Source organism: Ranitomeya variabilis, chromosome 1 (assembly GCF_051348905.1).
Source record: "Ranitomeya variabilis isolate aRanVar5 chromosome 1, aRanVar5.hap1, whole genome shotgun sequence".
Lineage (NCBI taxonomy): Eukaryota > Metazoa > Chordata > Amphibia > Anura > Dendrobatidae > Ranitomeya > Ranitomeya variabilis.
This window is the reverse complement of record NC_135232.1, coordinates 97518271-97532214: the sequence shown is the minus strand read 5'-3', so window position 1 is coordinate 97532214 and position 13944 is coordinate 97518271.

Sequence of the window (13944 nt, the reverse complement as noted above, 5' to 3'; positions counted from 1 at the left end):
ATTTCCATGACAGACAGAGGCCGCGACCAATGAATATCCGTGACAGACAGACAGAAAGACAGACAGAAAGATGGAATTGACCCTTAGACAATTATATAGATTTTTTTAGTTGTTTCACACTTTTTTGTTAAGTATATAATTCCACATGTGTTAATTCATAGTTTTGATGCCTTCAGTGTGAATTTACAATTTTCATAGACATAAAAATACAGGAAAATCTTTAAATGAGAAGGTGTGTCCACACTTTTGGTCTGTACTGTACTACTGTACAATGATTCTACATCAATGGATGCAAGGATAGTCCCAGGTTCAAGTTGAATATCCTCCAACTTGATCAACAGGTCGGTTGTGTCCCTAATGTGAGAAGGTAGGGCTGTTACGAAGGGGTGGAGGATTCTGTCCAAATATATGCACAAATTTTGCCTAAGAGCATCTATACCAGACACAATTGGGCCATCTTTTTGCAGATTAAAAACTTTATGCACTTTTGGTAACAAATAGAAAGTATCCAGTGTGTGATGTAATGTAAGCATGAAGTCAAACTCATTTCTAGACATAAGGCAACAATTGCGAGCTTTAATAAGAATGGTTTCCTGGGTGGTGGTGACTGAATAGTGGGGTGTAGGGTCCACTCTCAAAACCTCATAAATCATTGTATCTGAAAATACAAGAGCACATCTTAAGATATTTTTCTGCATCTGGAATTTCCACATTCTCCCCCTTGTCTGAGGGTTTAATAAAAATACTATGGTTGTTCTCTAAAGAGCGCAATGCTTCTAATTGACACATTAGGCTCCGATAACTTATGACTGCGGTTAATCCTTCTAGACTCATTCATCACTAATTTTGAAAAAATATCTATGCTGCTGTAATCGCCAGATGGTGGCAGACGAGTGGTCTTAGTCTTAAGTTCTGAGAAGGGACCCTCAACTAGCCGCCTACTGCCCTCCTCTGAGAGTCCAGCAAGGAGAGTAACCAGGGGTGGATTAAGGGTAGCCAGGGCCCCGGGCTGTTCAGACACTGTGGGCCCCCCCGGTCATGTGATGGGGGGTCATGTGACGGGGGTCATGTGACGGGGGGGGTCATGTGACGGGGGGGGTCATATTATACCCGAACCAGATTATTCCAGAAAAATGGCCGGGCCCTACTCTACTGTAACCTATTAAATATTTGTTAAAATCTGCAATATAATTTAGGTATATTTTGACCAATAATATCACATACAAGGAACAAATACCACCGCACCAGGTCAAGACCACATATTACCACCACTTGGTGACCAAATAGCACATTCAAGGGGCAAATACCACAACACCATTTCCAGACCACATATTACCACCACATAGTGACTGAATACTACAATAACTGATCAGTAATAATAAAAAAAAAACACAATACTATCACCATAAGTGCCAGTATTCACAGGAGATCTGTACTTAGTATGCAGTGTCTGTGTAGAGGTAATACAGAGATCGCTGGTGGTATTATACACAGGAGCTCTGTATATAATGTATAGGTAATACAGTGATCACTGGTGACATTGTACACAGGACCTCTGTATATAGTATACAGTGTATAGTGTCAGTGTATAGGTAACACTGACTCACCAGTGACGTCTCTAGGTGAAGTCCTTCATCTTTCATCCAGCACAGACCGCCATCATTTTGTCCAGCCACGACTCGTTTCTGCAGGAAATAACACAGTTATCTCGAGCTCTGCTTGCAGAACACATTACTTAATTTTTCACAACTTCTACATTACACCACATGAAGAAAAAAAAGCGATATAGAGTCACTCTACACAGTAACAGGACCGCCCCCCCATTTAAAACAGTATACTCAAAAAATAAAATAAATACATCACTGCAGTAATAATATCCCTTAATTAGCCCCTATGGTAATAATATTCCCCACCCTGGCCCCGTGTGTCTCATTCCTGGCTCCAGCCATATGTTCTCCCATCCTGCACTCATGAGTATCCATTCTACCCCATGTGATCTCCCCATCCTGCCCCATCTGTCTCCATCGTATTCTCCTGCCCCATGATCCAATCCTGCCCCATGTCTTTCATTCTGCCCCGTGTCTACATTCTGCCCCGTGTCTACATTCTGCCCATGCCTCCAGTCCTGCCCCCAGTGTGTCCAGCAATCTGCTCCAGTGTGTCCAGCATATTACCCCCAGTGTGTCCAGCAATCTGCCCCAGTATGTCCAGCATATTGCCCCAGTAACCAGCAATCTGCCCCAGTGTGTCCAGCATTGCCCCCAGACAGTGTCTCCAGCAATCTGCCCCAGTGTCTGACTCCAGCATATTGCCCCCAGACAGTGTGTTCAACAATCTGCCCCAGTATGTCCAGCATATTGCCCCAGTGTGTCCAGCATATTACCACCAGTGTGTCCTGCAATCTGCCCCAGTATGTCCAATTGTCCAGCATTGCCCCCAGTGTCCAGCAATCTGCCCCATTGTCTCCAGTATATTACCCCCAGTGTGTCCTGCAATCTGCCCCAGTATGTCCAGCAATCTGCCCCAGTATGTCCAGCATTGCCCCAGTGTCTCCAGCAATCTGCCCCAGTGTGTCCTCCAGCATTGCCCCAGTGTCTCCAGCAATCTGCCCCAGTGTGTCCTCGAGCATTGCCCCAGTGTGTCCAGCAATCTGCCCCAGTGTGTCCTCGAGCATTGCCCCAGTGTCTCCAGCATTGCCCCAGTGTCTCCAGCAATCTGCCCCAATGTCTCCAGCCATCTGCCCCAGTGTCTCCAGCAATCTGCCCCAGTGTCTCCAGCATTGCCCCAGTGTCTCCAGCAATCTGCCCCAGTGTCTCCAGCATTGCCCCAGCGTCTCCAGCAATCTGCCCCAGTGTCTCCAGCATTGCCCCCAGTGTGTCCAGCAATCTGCCCCAGTGTCTCCAGCATTGCCCCAGTGTCTCCAGCATTGCCCCAGTGTCTCCAGCAATCTGCCCCAGTGTCTCCAGCATTGCCCCCAGTGTCTCCAGCATTGCCCCAGTGTCTCCAGCATTGCCCCAGTGTCTCCAGCATTGCCCCAGTGTCTCCAGCAATCTGCCCTAGTGTCTCCAGCAATCTGCCCCAGTGTCTCCAGCAATCTGCCCCAGTGTCTCCAGCAATCTGCCCCAGTGTCTCCAGCATTGCCCCAGTGTCTCCAGCATTGCCCCCAGTGTCTCCAGCAATCTGCCCCAGTGTCTCCAGCATTGCCCCAGTGTCTCCAGCAATCTGCCCCAGTGTCTCCAGCATTGCCCCCAGTGTGACCAGCATTGCCCCAGTGTCTCCAGCAATCTGCTCTAGTGTCTCCAGCATTGCCCCCAGTGTGTCCAGCAATCTGCCCCAGTGTCTCCAGCATTGCCCCAGTGTCTCCAGCATTGCCCCAGTGTCTCCAGCATTGCCCCAGTGTCTCCAGCAATCTGCCCCAGTGTCTCCAGCAATCTGCCCCAGTGTCTCCAGCAATCTGCCCCAGTGTCTCCAGCATTGCCCCCAGTGTGTCCAGCAATCTGCCCCAGTGTCTCCAGCATTGCCCCAGTGTCTCCAGCATTGCCCCAGTGTCTCCAGCAATCTGCCCCAGTGTCTCCAGCATTGCCCCAGTGTCTCCAGCATTGCCCCAGTGTGTCCTCCAGCATTGCCCCCAGTGTGTCCACTGTCCACCGTTAGCTTATTAAAACACAAAACAAAAAAAACCAAACAGTCTCCTCACCTTACCAGCGCTCCACGTGGCGAGCTCCCTCCAGCAGCGCACACTCGCCGGCGACTGACAATGACGTCAGACGCTGGCGACGTGTGAGCTGCGGCCGACTTCAGCTGCCAGCCTCCAATTGGCTGGCGCACGCACCTCAATAGGAAAGCGCCGCAGCGCCGGAAGGGGCCCGGTGAGCAGATGAGAAGGGGCCCGATGCGGACCCCCTCTCTCTGCCCACCGGGTCCGGGGGGCGGGGCACATAAATGCCGGCGGGCCGGGCATTCAGTCACACTCCGGCGGATTATCAGAGGGTCAATCTGCGGTGGCCCAGGGCCCCCCCAAGCCTCTGGGCCCTGGGCTACCGCCCATATTGACCCTCTGATAATCCGCCCCTGAGTGTAACGTCTGCTAATGAGTCCAGGGGGATGCCAAGCTGTTGACATTTCTGTTTGTCATTATTTAGAAATAATTTTTCCATTTCAGTTTCCTCAAAATAGATTGATATCCTTAAACCACACAAAGGAGTCAAATTTTGTCGTCGGTACAAAAGATAGTCCAGATGCCAACAATGAAATCTCATCTTGTGACAAAGCATATGCTCTCAAGTCAATAACTTGGTGGTTTTCCAAGTTACATTGATCGTTATTTGTTGCTTTGGTTTGTAGGTAGGGAATAAGGGAGCATTTCTGTTGTGAATTAGACTTTTTGGCTCCCTCTTGTGGTTACTAGTGATATGACTCTGGGATTGTCTTTCCTCAGTTTGGCACCCACCTGGGTCGTTAGTCCAGGGGTGTTGCTATATAACTTCCTGGATCCTTAGTCCAGTGCCTGGCATCGTTGTAATCAGATCCTTTCTGTTTGCTCCTGTCTGCTGCTCCTTGTTCGTGCAAAATTAAGCTAAGTCCTGCTTCTTTGTTTTTTGGTTATTTGCTTTGCTCTTATTTTTGTCCAGCTTGTACTAAATGTGATTCCTGACCTTGCTGGAAGCTCTAGGGGGCTGGTGTTCTCCCCCCGGGCCGTTAGACGGTTCGGGGGTTCTTGAATATCCAGCGTGGATATTTTGATAGGGTTTTTGCTGACCATATAAGTCATCTTACTATATTCTGCTATTAGCTAGTGGGCCTCTCTTTGCTAAATACCTAGCTCATTCTTACGTTTGTCTTTTCCTCTTACCTCACCGTTATTATTTGTTGGGGGCTTGTATGCAACTTTTGGGGTCTTTTCTCTGGAGGCAAGAAAGGTCTATCTTTTCCCTTCTAGGGTTAGTTAGTTCTCCGGCTGGCGCGAGACGTCTAGAACCAACGTAGGCACATTCCCCGGCTGCTGCTATTTGTGGTGCTAGGATTAGATATATGGTCAGCTCAGTTACCACTGCCCTATGAGCTGGTTTTTCGTGTTTGCTGACTTAGTAATTATTTCTGAGACCCTCTGCCATTGGGGTCATAACAGTATGCCAGGCCAACATTGAATGTTTAATGCATTGCAGAAGTGGGATAATAAAAAAGGAAATTCTGAGTTGTTTTTTTTTTTTTTTTCCTCTCTTCCTCCCCTTTACCTCTGAGTGGCTTGTGCTTGCTGCAGACATGAATGTCCAGACCTTGATTACAAGTGTGGACCAGCTTGCTGCTCGTGTGCAGGGCATACAAGATTTGGTTACCAGTAGTCCAATGTCTGAACCTAAAATACCTATTCCTGAACTGTTTTCTGGAGACCGATTTAAGTTTAGGAATTTCAGGAATAATTGTAAATTGTTTCTATCTCTGAGACCCCGTTCATCTGGAGATTCAGCTCAGCAAGTTAAAATTGTTATCTCTTTTTTACGGGGCGACCCTCAGGATTGGGCTTTCTCGCTAGCGCCAGGAGATCCGGCATTGGCAAATATTGATGCGTTTTTTCTGGCGCTTGGATTGCTTTACGAGGAACCCAATCTTGAAGTTCAGGCAGAAAAAGCCTTGCTGGCTATTTCTCAGGGCCAGGATGAAGCTGAAGTGTATTGCCAAAAATTTCGGAAATGGTCCGTGCTTACTCAGTGGAATGAGTGTGCTCTGGCCGCAAATTTCAGAAATGGCCTTTCTGAAGCCATTAAGAATGTGATGGTGGGTTTCCCCATTCCTACAAGTCTGAATGATTCCATGGCGCTGGCTATTCAAATTGACCGGCGTTTGCGGGAGCGCAAAACCGCTAATCCTCTGGTGGTGTTGTCTGAACAAAAACCTGATTTAATGCAATGTGATAGAATTCAGACTAGAAATGAGCGGAAAAATCATAGACGTCAGAATGGGTTGTGTTTTTACTGTGGTGATTCTACACATGTTATATCAGCATGCTCTAAACGCCTAACAAGGGTTGTTAGTCCTGTCGCCATTGGTAATTTGCAACCTAAATTTATTTTGTCTGTGACTTTAACCCCTTCACCCCCAAGGGTGGTTTGCACGTTAATGACCGGGCCAATTTTTACAATTCTGACCACTGTCCCTTTATGAGGCTATAACTCTGGAACGCTTTGACGGATCTTGGCGATTCTGACATTGTTTTCTCGTGACATATTGTACTTCATGTTAAAGGTAAAATTTATTCGATGTAACTTGCGTTTATTTGTGAAAAAAATGGAAATTTGGCGAAAATTTTGAAAATTTTGCAATTTTCCAACTTTGAATTTTTGTGCCCTTAAATCACAGACATATGTCACGCAAAATACTTAATAAGTAACATTTCCCACATGTCTACTTTACATCAGTACAATTTTGGAACCAAAATTTTTTTGTGTGACGGAGTTATAAGGGTTAAAAGTTGACCAGCAATTTCTCATTTTTACAACACCATTTTTTTTTAGGGACCACATCTCATTTGAAGTCATTTTGAGGGGTCTATATGATAGAAAATACTCAAGTGTGACACCATTCTAAAAACTGCACCCCTCAAGGTGCTCAAAACCACATTCAAGAAGTTTATTAACCCTTCAGGTGTTTCACAGGAATTTTTGGAATGTTTAAATAAAAATGAACATTTAACTTTTTTTCACACAAAATTTATTTCAGCTCCAATTTGTTTTATTTTACCAAGGGTAACAGGAGAAAATGGACCCCCAAAGTTGTTGTACAATTTGTCCTGAGTACGATGATACCCCATATGTGGGTGTAAACCATTGTTTAGGCGCATGGCAGAGCTTGGAAGGGAAGGAGCGCCATTTGACTTTTCAATGCAAAATTGACTGGAATTGAGATGGGACGCCATGTTGCGTTTGGAGAGCCCCTGATGTGCCTAAACATTGAAACTCCCTACAAGTGACACCATTTTGGAAAGTAGACCCCCTAAGGAACTTATCTAGATGTGTGGTGAGCACTTTGACCCACCAAGTGCTTCACAGAAGTTTATAATGCAGAGCCGTAAAAATAAAAAATCATATTTTTTCACAAAAATGATCTTTTCGCCCCCAATTTTTTATTTTCCCAAGGGTAAGAGAAGAAATTGGACCCCAAAAAATGTTGTGCAATTTGTCCTGAGTACGCTGATACCCCATATGTGGGTGTAAACCATTGTTTGGGCGCATGGCAGAGCTTGGAAGGGAAGGAGCGCCATTTGACTTTTCAATGCAAAATTGACTGGAATTGAGATGGGACGCCATGTTGCGTTTGGAGAGCCCCTGATGTGCCTAAACATTGAAACTCCCTACAAGTGACACCATTTTGGAAAGTAGACCCCCTAAGGAACTTATCTAGATGTGTGGTGAGCACTTTGACCCACCAAGTGCTTCACAGAAGTTTATAATGCAGAGCCGTAAAAATAAAAAATCATATTTTTTCACAAAAATGATCTTTTCGCCCCCAATTTTTTATTTTCCCAAGGGTAAGAGAAGAAATTGGACCCCAAAAAATGTTGTGCAATTTGTCCTGAGTACGCTGATACCCCATATGTGGGTGTAAACCATTGTTTGGGCGCATGGCAGAGCTTGGAAGGGAAGGAGCGCCATTTGACTTTTCAATGCAAAATTGACTGGAATTGAGATGGGACGCCATGTTGCGTTTGGAGAGCCCCTGATGTGCCTAAACATTGAAACTCCCTACAAGTGACACCATTTTGGAAAGTAGACCCCCTAAGGAACTTATCTAGATGTGTGGTGAGCACTTTGACCCACCAAGTGCTTCACAGAAGTTTATAATGCAGAGCCGTAAAAATAAAAAATCATATTTTTTCACAAAAATGATCTTTTTGCCCCCAATTTTTTATTTTCCCAAGGGTAAGAGAAGAAATTGGACCCCAAAAAATGTTGTGCAATTTGTCCTGAGTACGCTGATACCCCATATGTGGGTGTAAACCATTGTTTGGGCGCATGGCAGAGCTTGGAAGGGAAGGAGCGCCATTTGACTTTTCAATGCAAAATTGACTGGAATTGAGATGGGACGCCATGTTGCGTTTGGAGAGCCCCTGATGTGCCTAAACATTGAAACTCCCTACAAGTGACACCATTTTGGAAAGTAGACCCCCTAAGGAACTTATCTAGATGTGTTTTGAGAGCTTTGAACCCCCAAGTGTTTCACTACAGATTATAACGCAGAGCCGTGAAAATAATTTTTTTTTTTTTTCTCAAAAATGATTTTTTAGCCCCCAGCTTTGTATTTTTACAAGGGTAACAGAATAAATTGGACCCCAAAATTTGTTTTCCAATTTGTCCTGAGTATGCTGATACCCCATATGTGGGGGGGAACCACTGTTTGGGCGCATGACAGAGCTCGGAAGGGAAGGAGCGCCATTTGGAATGCAGACTTAAATGGATTGGTCAGCAGCCGTCACGTTGCATTTGCAGAGCCCCTGATGTACCCAAACAGCACAAACCCCCCACAAGTGACCCCATATTGGAAACTAGACCTCCCAAGGAACTTATCTAGATGTGTTTTGAGAACTTTGAACCCCCAAGTGTTTCACTAAAGTTTATAGCGCAAAGCCGTGAAAATAAAAATTCTTTTTTTTTTTTCACAAAAATGATTTTTTAGCCCCCAGTTTTGTATTTTCACAAGGGTAACAGGATAAATTAGACCCCAAAAGTTGTTGTCCAATTTGTCCTGAGTACGCTGATACCCCATATCTCGGGGGGAACCACTGTTTGGGCGCATGACAGAGCTCGGAAGGGAAGGAGCGCCATTTGGAATGCAGCCTTAAATGGATTGGTCTGCAGGCGTCACGTTGCATTTGCAGAGCCCCTGATGTACCCAAACAGTACAAACCCCCCACAAGTGACCCCATATTGGAAACTAGACCTCCCAAGGAACTTATCTAGATGTGTTGTGAGAACTTTGAACCCCCAAGTGTTTCACTACAGTTTATAATGCAGAGCCGTGAAAATAAAACATCTTTTTTTTCCCACAAAAATGATTTTTAGCCCCCCAAATTTTTATTTTCCTAAGGATAACAAGAGAACTTGGACCCCAGAAGTTGTTGTTCAATTTGTCCCGAGTACGCTGATAACACATATGTTGGGGTAAACCCCTTTTTGGGCGCACGGGAGAGCTCGGAAGGGAAGGAGCACTGTTTTACTTTTTCAACGCAGAATTGGCTGGAATTGAGATTGGACGCCATGTCGCGCTTGGAGAGCCCCTGATGTGCCTGGACAGTGGAAACCCCCCAATTCTACCTGAAACCCTAACCCAAACACACCCCTAACCCTAATCCCAACGGTAACCCTAACCACACCCCTAGCCCTGACACACCCATAATTCTAATCCCAACCCTAATCCAAACGTAAATGTAATCCAAACCCTAACCCTAACTTTAGCCCCAACCCTAACTTTAGCCCCAACCCTAACTTTACCTCCAACCCTAGCCCTAACCCTACCCCTAACCCTAACCCTAAACGTGACTGAAATACGTGGCACTGAAATACGTGGCACTGAAATACGTGGCACTGAAATACGTGGCACTGAAATACGTGGCACTGAAATACGTGGCACTGAAATACGTGATACGTGGCACTTAAATACGTGGCACTGAAACACGTGGCACTGAAATACGTGGCACTGAAATACGTGGCACTGAAATACGTGGCACTGAAATACGTGGCACTGAAATACGTGGCACTGAAATATGTGATATGTGGCACTTAAATACGTGGCACTGAAATACGTGGCACTGAAATACGTGGCACTGAAATACGTGGCACTGAAATACGTGGCACTGAAATACGTGGCACTTAAATAAGTGGCACTGAAATATGTGATATGTGGCACTTAAATACGTGGCACTGAAATACGTGGCACTGAAATACGTGGCACTGAAATACGTGATACGTGGCACTGAAACACGTGGCACTGAAATACGTGGCACTGAAATACGTGGCACTGAAATACGTGGCACTGAAATACGTGGCACTGAAATATGTGATATGTGGCACTTAAATACGTGGCACTGAAATACGTGGCACTGAAATACGTGGCACTGAAATACGTGGCACTGAAATACGTGGCACTGAAATATGTGATATGTGGCACTTAAATACGTGGCACTGAAATACGTGGCACTGAAATACGTGGCACTGAAATACGTGGCACTGAAATACGTGGCACTGAAATACGTGATACGTGGCACTGAAACACGTGGCACTGAAATACGTGGCACTGAAATACGTGGCACTGAAATACGTGGCACTGAAATACGTGGCACTGAAATACGTGGCACTTAAATAAGTGGCACTGAAATATGTGATATGTGGCACTTAAATACATGGCACTGAAATACGTGGCACTGAAATACGTGGCACTGAAATACGTGGCACTGAAATACGTGGCACTGAAATATGTGATACGTGGCACTTAAATACGTGGCACTGAAACACGTGGCACTGAAATACGTGATACGTGGCACTGAAATACGTGGCACTGAAATACGTGGCACTGAAATACGTGCAACTGAAATACGTGGTACTAAAATATGTGGCACTGAAATACGTGATACGTGGCACTGAAATACGTGGCACTGAAACACGTGGCACTGAAATACGTGATACGTGGCACTGAAATACATGGCACTGAAATACGTGGCACTGAAATACGTGGCACTGAAATACGTGGCACTGAAATACGTGGCACTATGACTGTCAGAAAATGTTCATTAAACGGTTAGGGGTGAGGTTAGGGGTAGAGTTAGGGTTAGGGTTTGGATCCCTTTATCACCTTGATGGTGGTGGGTGGCTTTTCAGTGTGTTTTCTGTTTTTTTTCGATAAAAATGCATGCGTTTTTAACGCAAACAAACGCATGTGCTTAAAAACGCAAGAAAATACTGCAGGTTGTATTTCTGAAAATGAATGCATGCAGAAAAAACCCGCATGCGTTTGAAAACGCGACCAAACGCGTACAAAAAAACCGCATGCGTTTTCAATGTTAAATATAGGGAAAAAACGCATGCGTTTTTTTGTGCAAAAAACGCTGCAGACAAAAACGCAAGTGTGAAACCAGCGACGCTTTTTATAGCAAAAAAGTTTTTGCGTCTCCACATTTTGAGACCTATAATTTTTCCACATTTGCTCCACAGAGTCATGTGAGGTCTTGTTTTTTGCGGGACGAGTTGACGTTTTTATTGGTAACATTTTCGGACACGTGACCATTTTTGATCGCTTTTTATTCCGATTTTTGTGAGGCAGAATGACCAAAAACCTGCTATTCATGAATTTCTTTTGGGGGAGGCGTTTATACCGTTCCGGGTTTGGTAAAATTGATAAAGCAGTTTTATTCGTCGGGTCAGTATGATTACAGCGATACCTCATTTATATCATTTTTTTATGTTTTGGCGCTTTTATACGATAAAAACTATTTTATAGAAAAAATAATTATTTTGGTATCGCTTTATTCTCAGGACTATAACTTTTTTATTTTTTTGCTGATGATGCTGTATGGCGGCTTGTTTTTTGCGGGACAAGATGACGTTTTCAGCGGTACCATGGATATTTATATCAGTCTTTTTGATCGCGTGTTATTCCACTTTTTGTTCGGCGGTATGGTAATAAAGCGTTGTTTTTTGCCTCGTTTTTTTTTTTTTTTCTTACGGTGTTTACTGAAGGGGTTAACTAGTGTGGCAGTTTTATAGGTTGGGTCGTTACGGACGTGGCGATACTAAATATGTGTACTTTTATTGTTTGTTTTTTTTAATTTAGATAAAGAAATGTATTTATGGGAATAATATATATATTTTTTTTTCATTATTTTGGAATATTTTTTTTTATTTTTTTTTACACATTTGGAAATTTTTTTTTTTACTTTTTTACTTTGCCCCAGGGGGGGACAATACAGATCGGTGATCTGCCAGTTTGCATAGCACTCTGACAGATCACCGATCTGCGAGAAGTGCAGGCTGCTTCACAGTGCCTGCTCTGAGCAGGCGTCTGTGAAGCCACCTCCCTCCCTGCAGGACCCGGATCCGCGGCCATCTTGGATCCGGGTCTGGAGCAGGCAGGGAGGGAGGTAAGACCCTCGCAGCAACGCGATCACATCGCGTTGCTGCGGGGGGCTCAGGGAAGCCCGCAGGGAGCCCCCTCCCTGCGCGATGCTTCCCTGCATCGCCGGCACATCGCGATCATGTTTGATCGCGGTGTGCCGGGGGTTAATGTGCCGGGGGCGGTCCGTGACCGCTCCTGGCACATAGTGCCGGATGTCAGCTGCGATATGCAGCCGACACCCGGCCGCGATCGGCCGCGCTCCCCCCGTGAGCGCGGCCGATCGGCTATGACGTACTATCCTGTCGGCGGTCATACGGGCCCACCCCACCTCGACGGGATAGTACGTCAGATGTCGGGAAGGGGTTAATTTGTTCATTGTCTTCTTACCCTGTTATGGCGTTTGTGGATTCAGGTGCTGCCCTGAGTCTTATGGATCTGTCATTTGCCAAGCGCTGTGGTTTTGTTCTTGAACCGTTGGTAAATCCTATTCCTCTTAGAGGTATTGATGCTACGCCATTGGCGGAAAATAAACCGCAGTTTTGGACGCAGGTAACCATGTGCATGACTCCTGAACATCGGGAGGTGATTCGTTTTCTTGTTCTGCATAAAATGCATGATTTGGTCGTTTTGGGTCTGCCATGGTTACAGACCCACAATCCAGTCTTGGATTGGAAGGCAATGTGTCATGATTCCCCAATGGCATGGGAACATCAGAAACACAAAAATAACAGACTAGCTCTCGGGTGATGGAAACTCAAGCTGACCGTGACCTAAATCTACCACACAACTAACAGTAGCCAGGAAGCATTCCTACGGCTGCCTAGATGCCATGCGCCAGCCGGAGAATTAACTACGCCTGGAAGAGGAAGGAACAGACCTGGCTTACCTCTAGAGAAATTCCCCAAAGATGATAGTAGCCCCCACGTATATTAACGGTGAGTTCAGAGGAAAAGACATACACAGTATGAAGGTAGATTTAGCAAAGCGAGGTCCACTTACTAGATAGAGGAAGGATACAAAAGACGACTTCACGGTCAGCTGAAAAACCCTTTCAAAAACCCATCCTGAAATTACTTTAAGACTCCTGTGTCAACTCATGACACAGGAGTGGCAATTTCAGTCCACAAGAGCTTCCAGTAACAGGAAATGACAAAACTGTAAACTGGACAAGAAAAACAAAACAATAAGGACAAGAGTCCACTTAGCTGATCAGCAGACTAGTAGCAGGAACATGCAACTGAATGACTCAGGTTACAATGCTGACCGGCAAGGAAGTGACTGGAGAGCAAGGCTAAATAGGGAACTCCCAAAACTGATGGAAGCAGGTGAGCTGAGGCAGAAAAGCACACACAAGTCTCCAGTACCACCAGCCACCACCAGGGGAGCCAAAAAGCGGATCACAACAGTACCCCCCCCCTTAAGGAGGGGGCACCGAACCCTCACAAGAACCGCCAGGGCGACCTGGATGAGCCCTATGAAAGGCACGAACCAAATCCGAGGCATGAACATCAGAGGCAGTTACCCAAGAATTATCTTCCTGACCATAGCCCTTCCATTTAACCAGGTACTGGAGTCTCCGCCTGGAAATACGGGAGTCCAAGATCTTCTCTATAACGTACTCCAATTCACCCTCAACCAGCACAGGAGCAGGAGGCCCAGCAGAAGGAACCACCGGCACCTCGTATCTCCGCAACAACGACCAATGGAACACATTATGGATAGCGAAAGATGCCGGAAGGTCCAAACGAAAGGAAACAGGGTTAATAATCTCCAAAATCCTATAGGGACCGATGAACCGAGGCTTAAATTTAGGAGAAGAAACCCTCATTGGGACAAAACGGG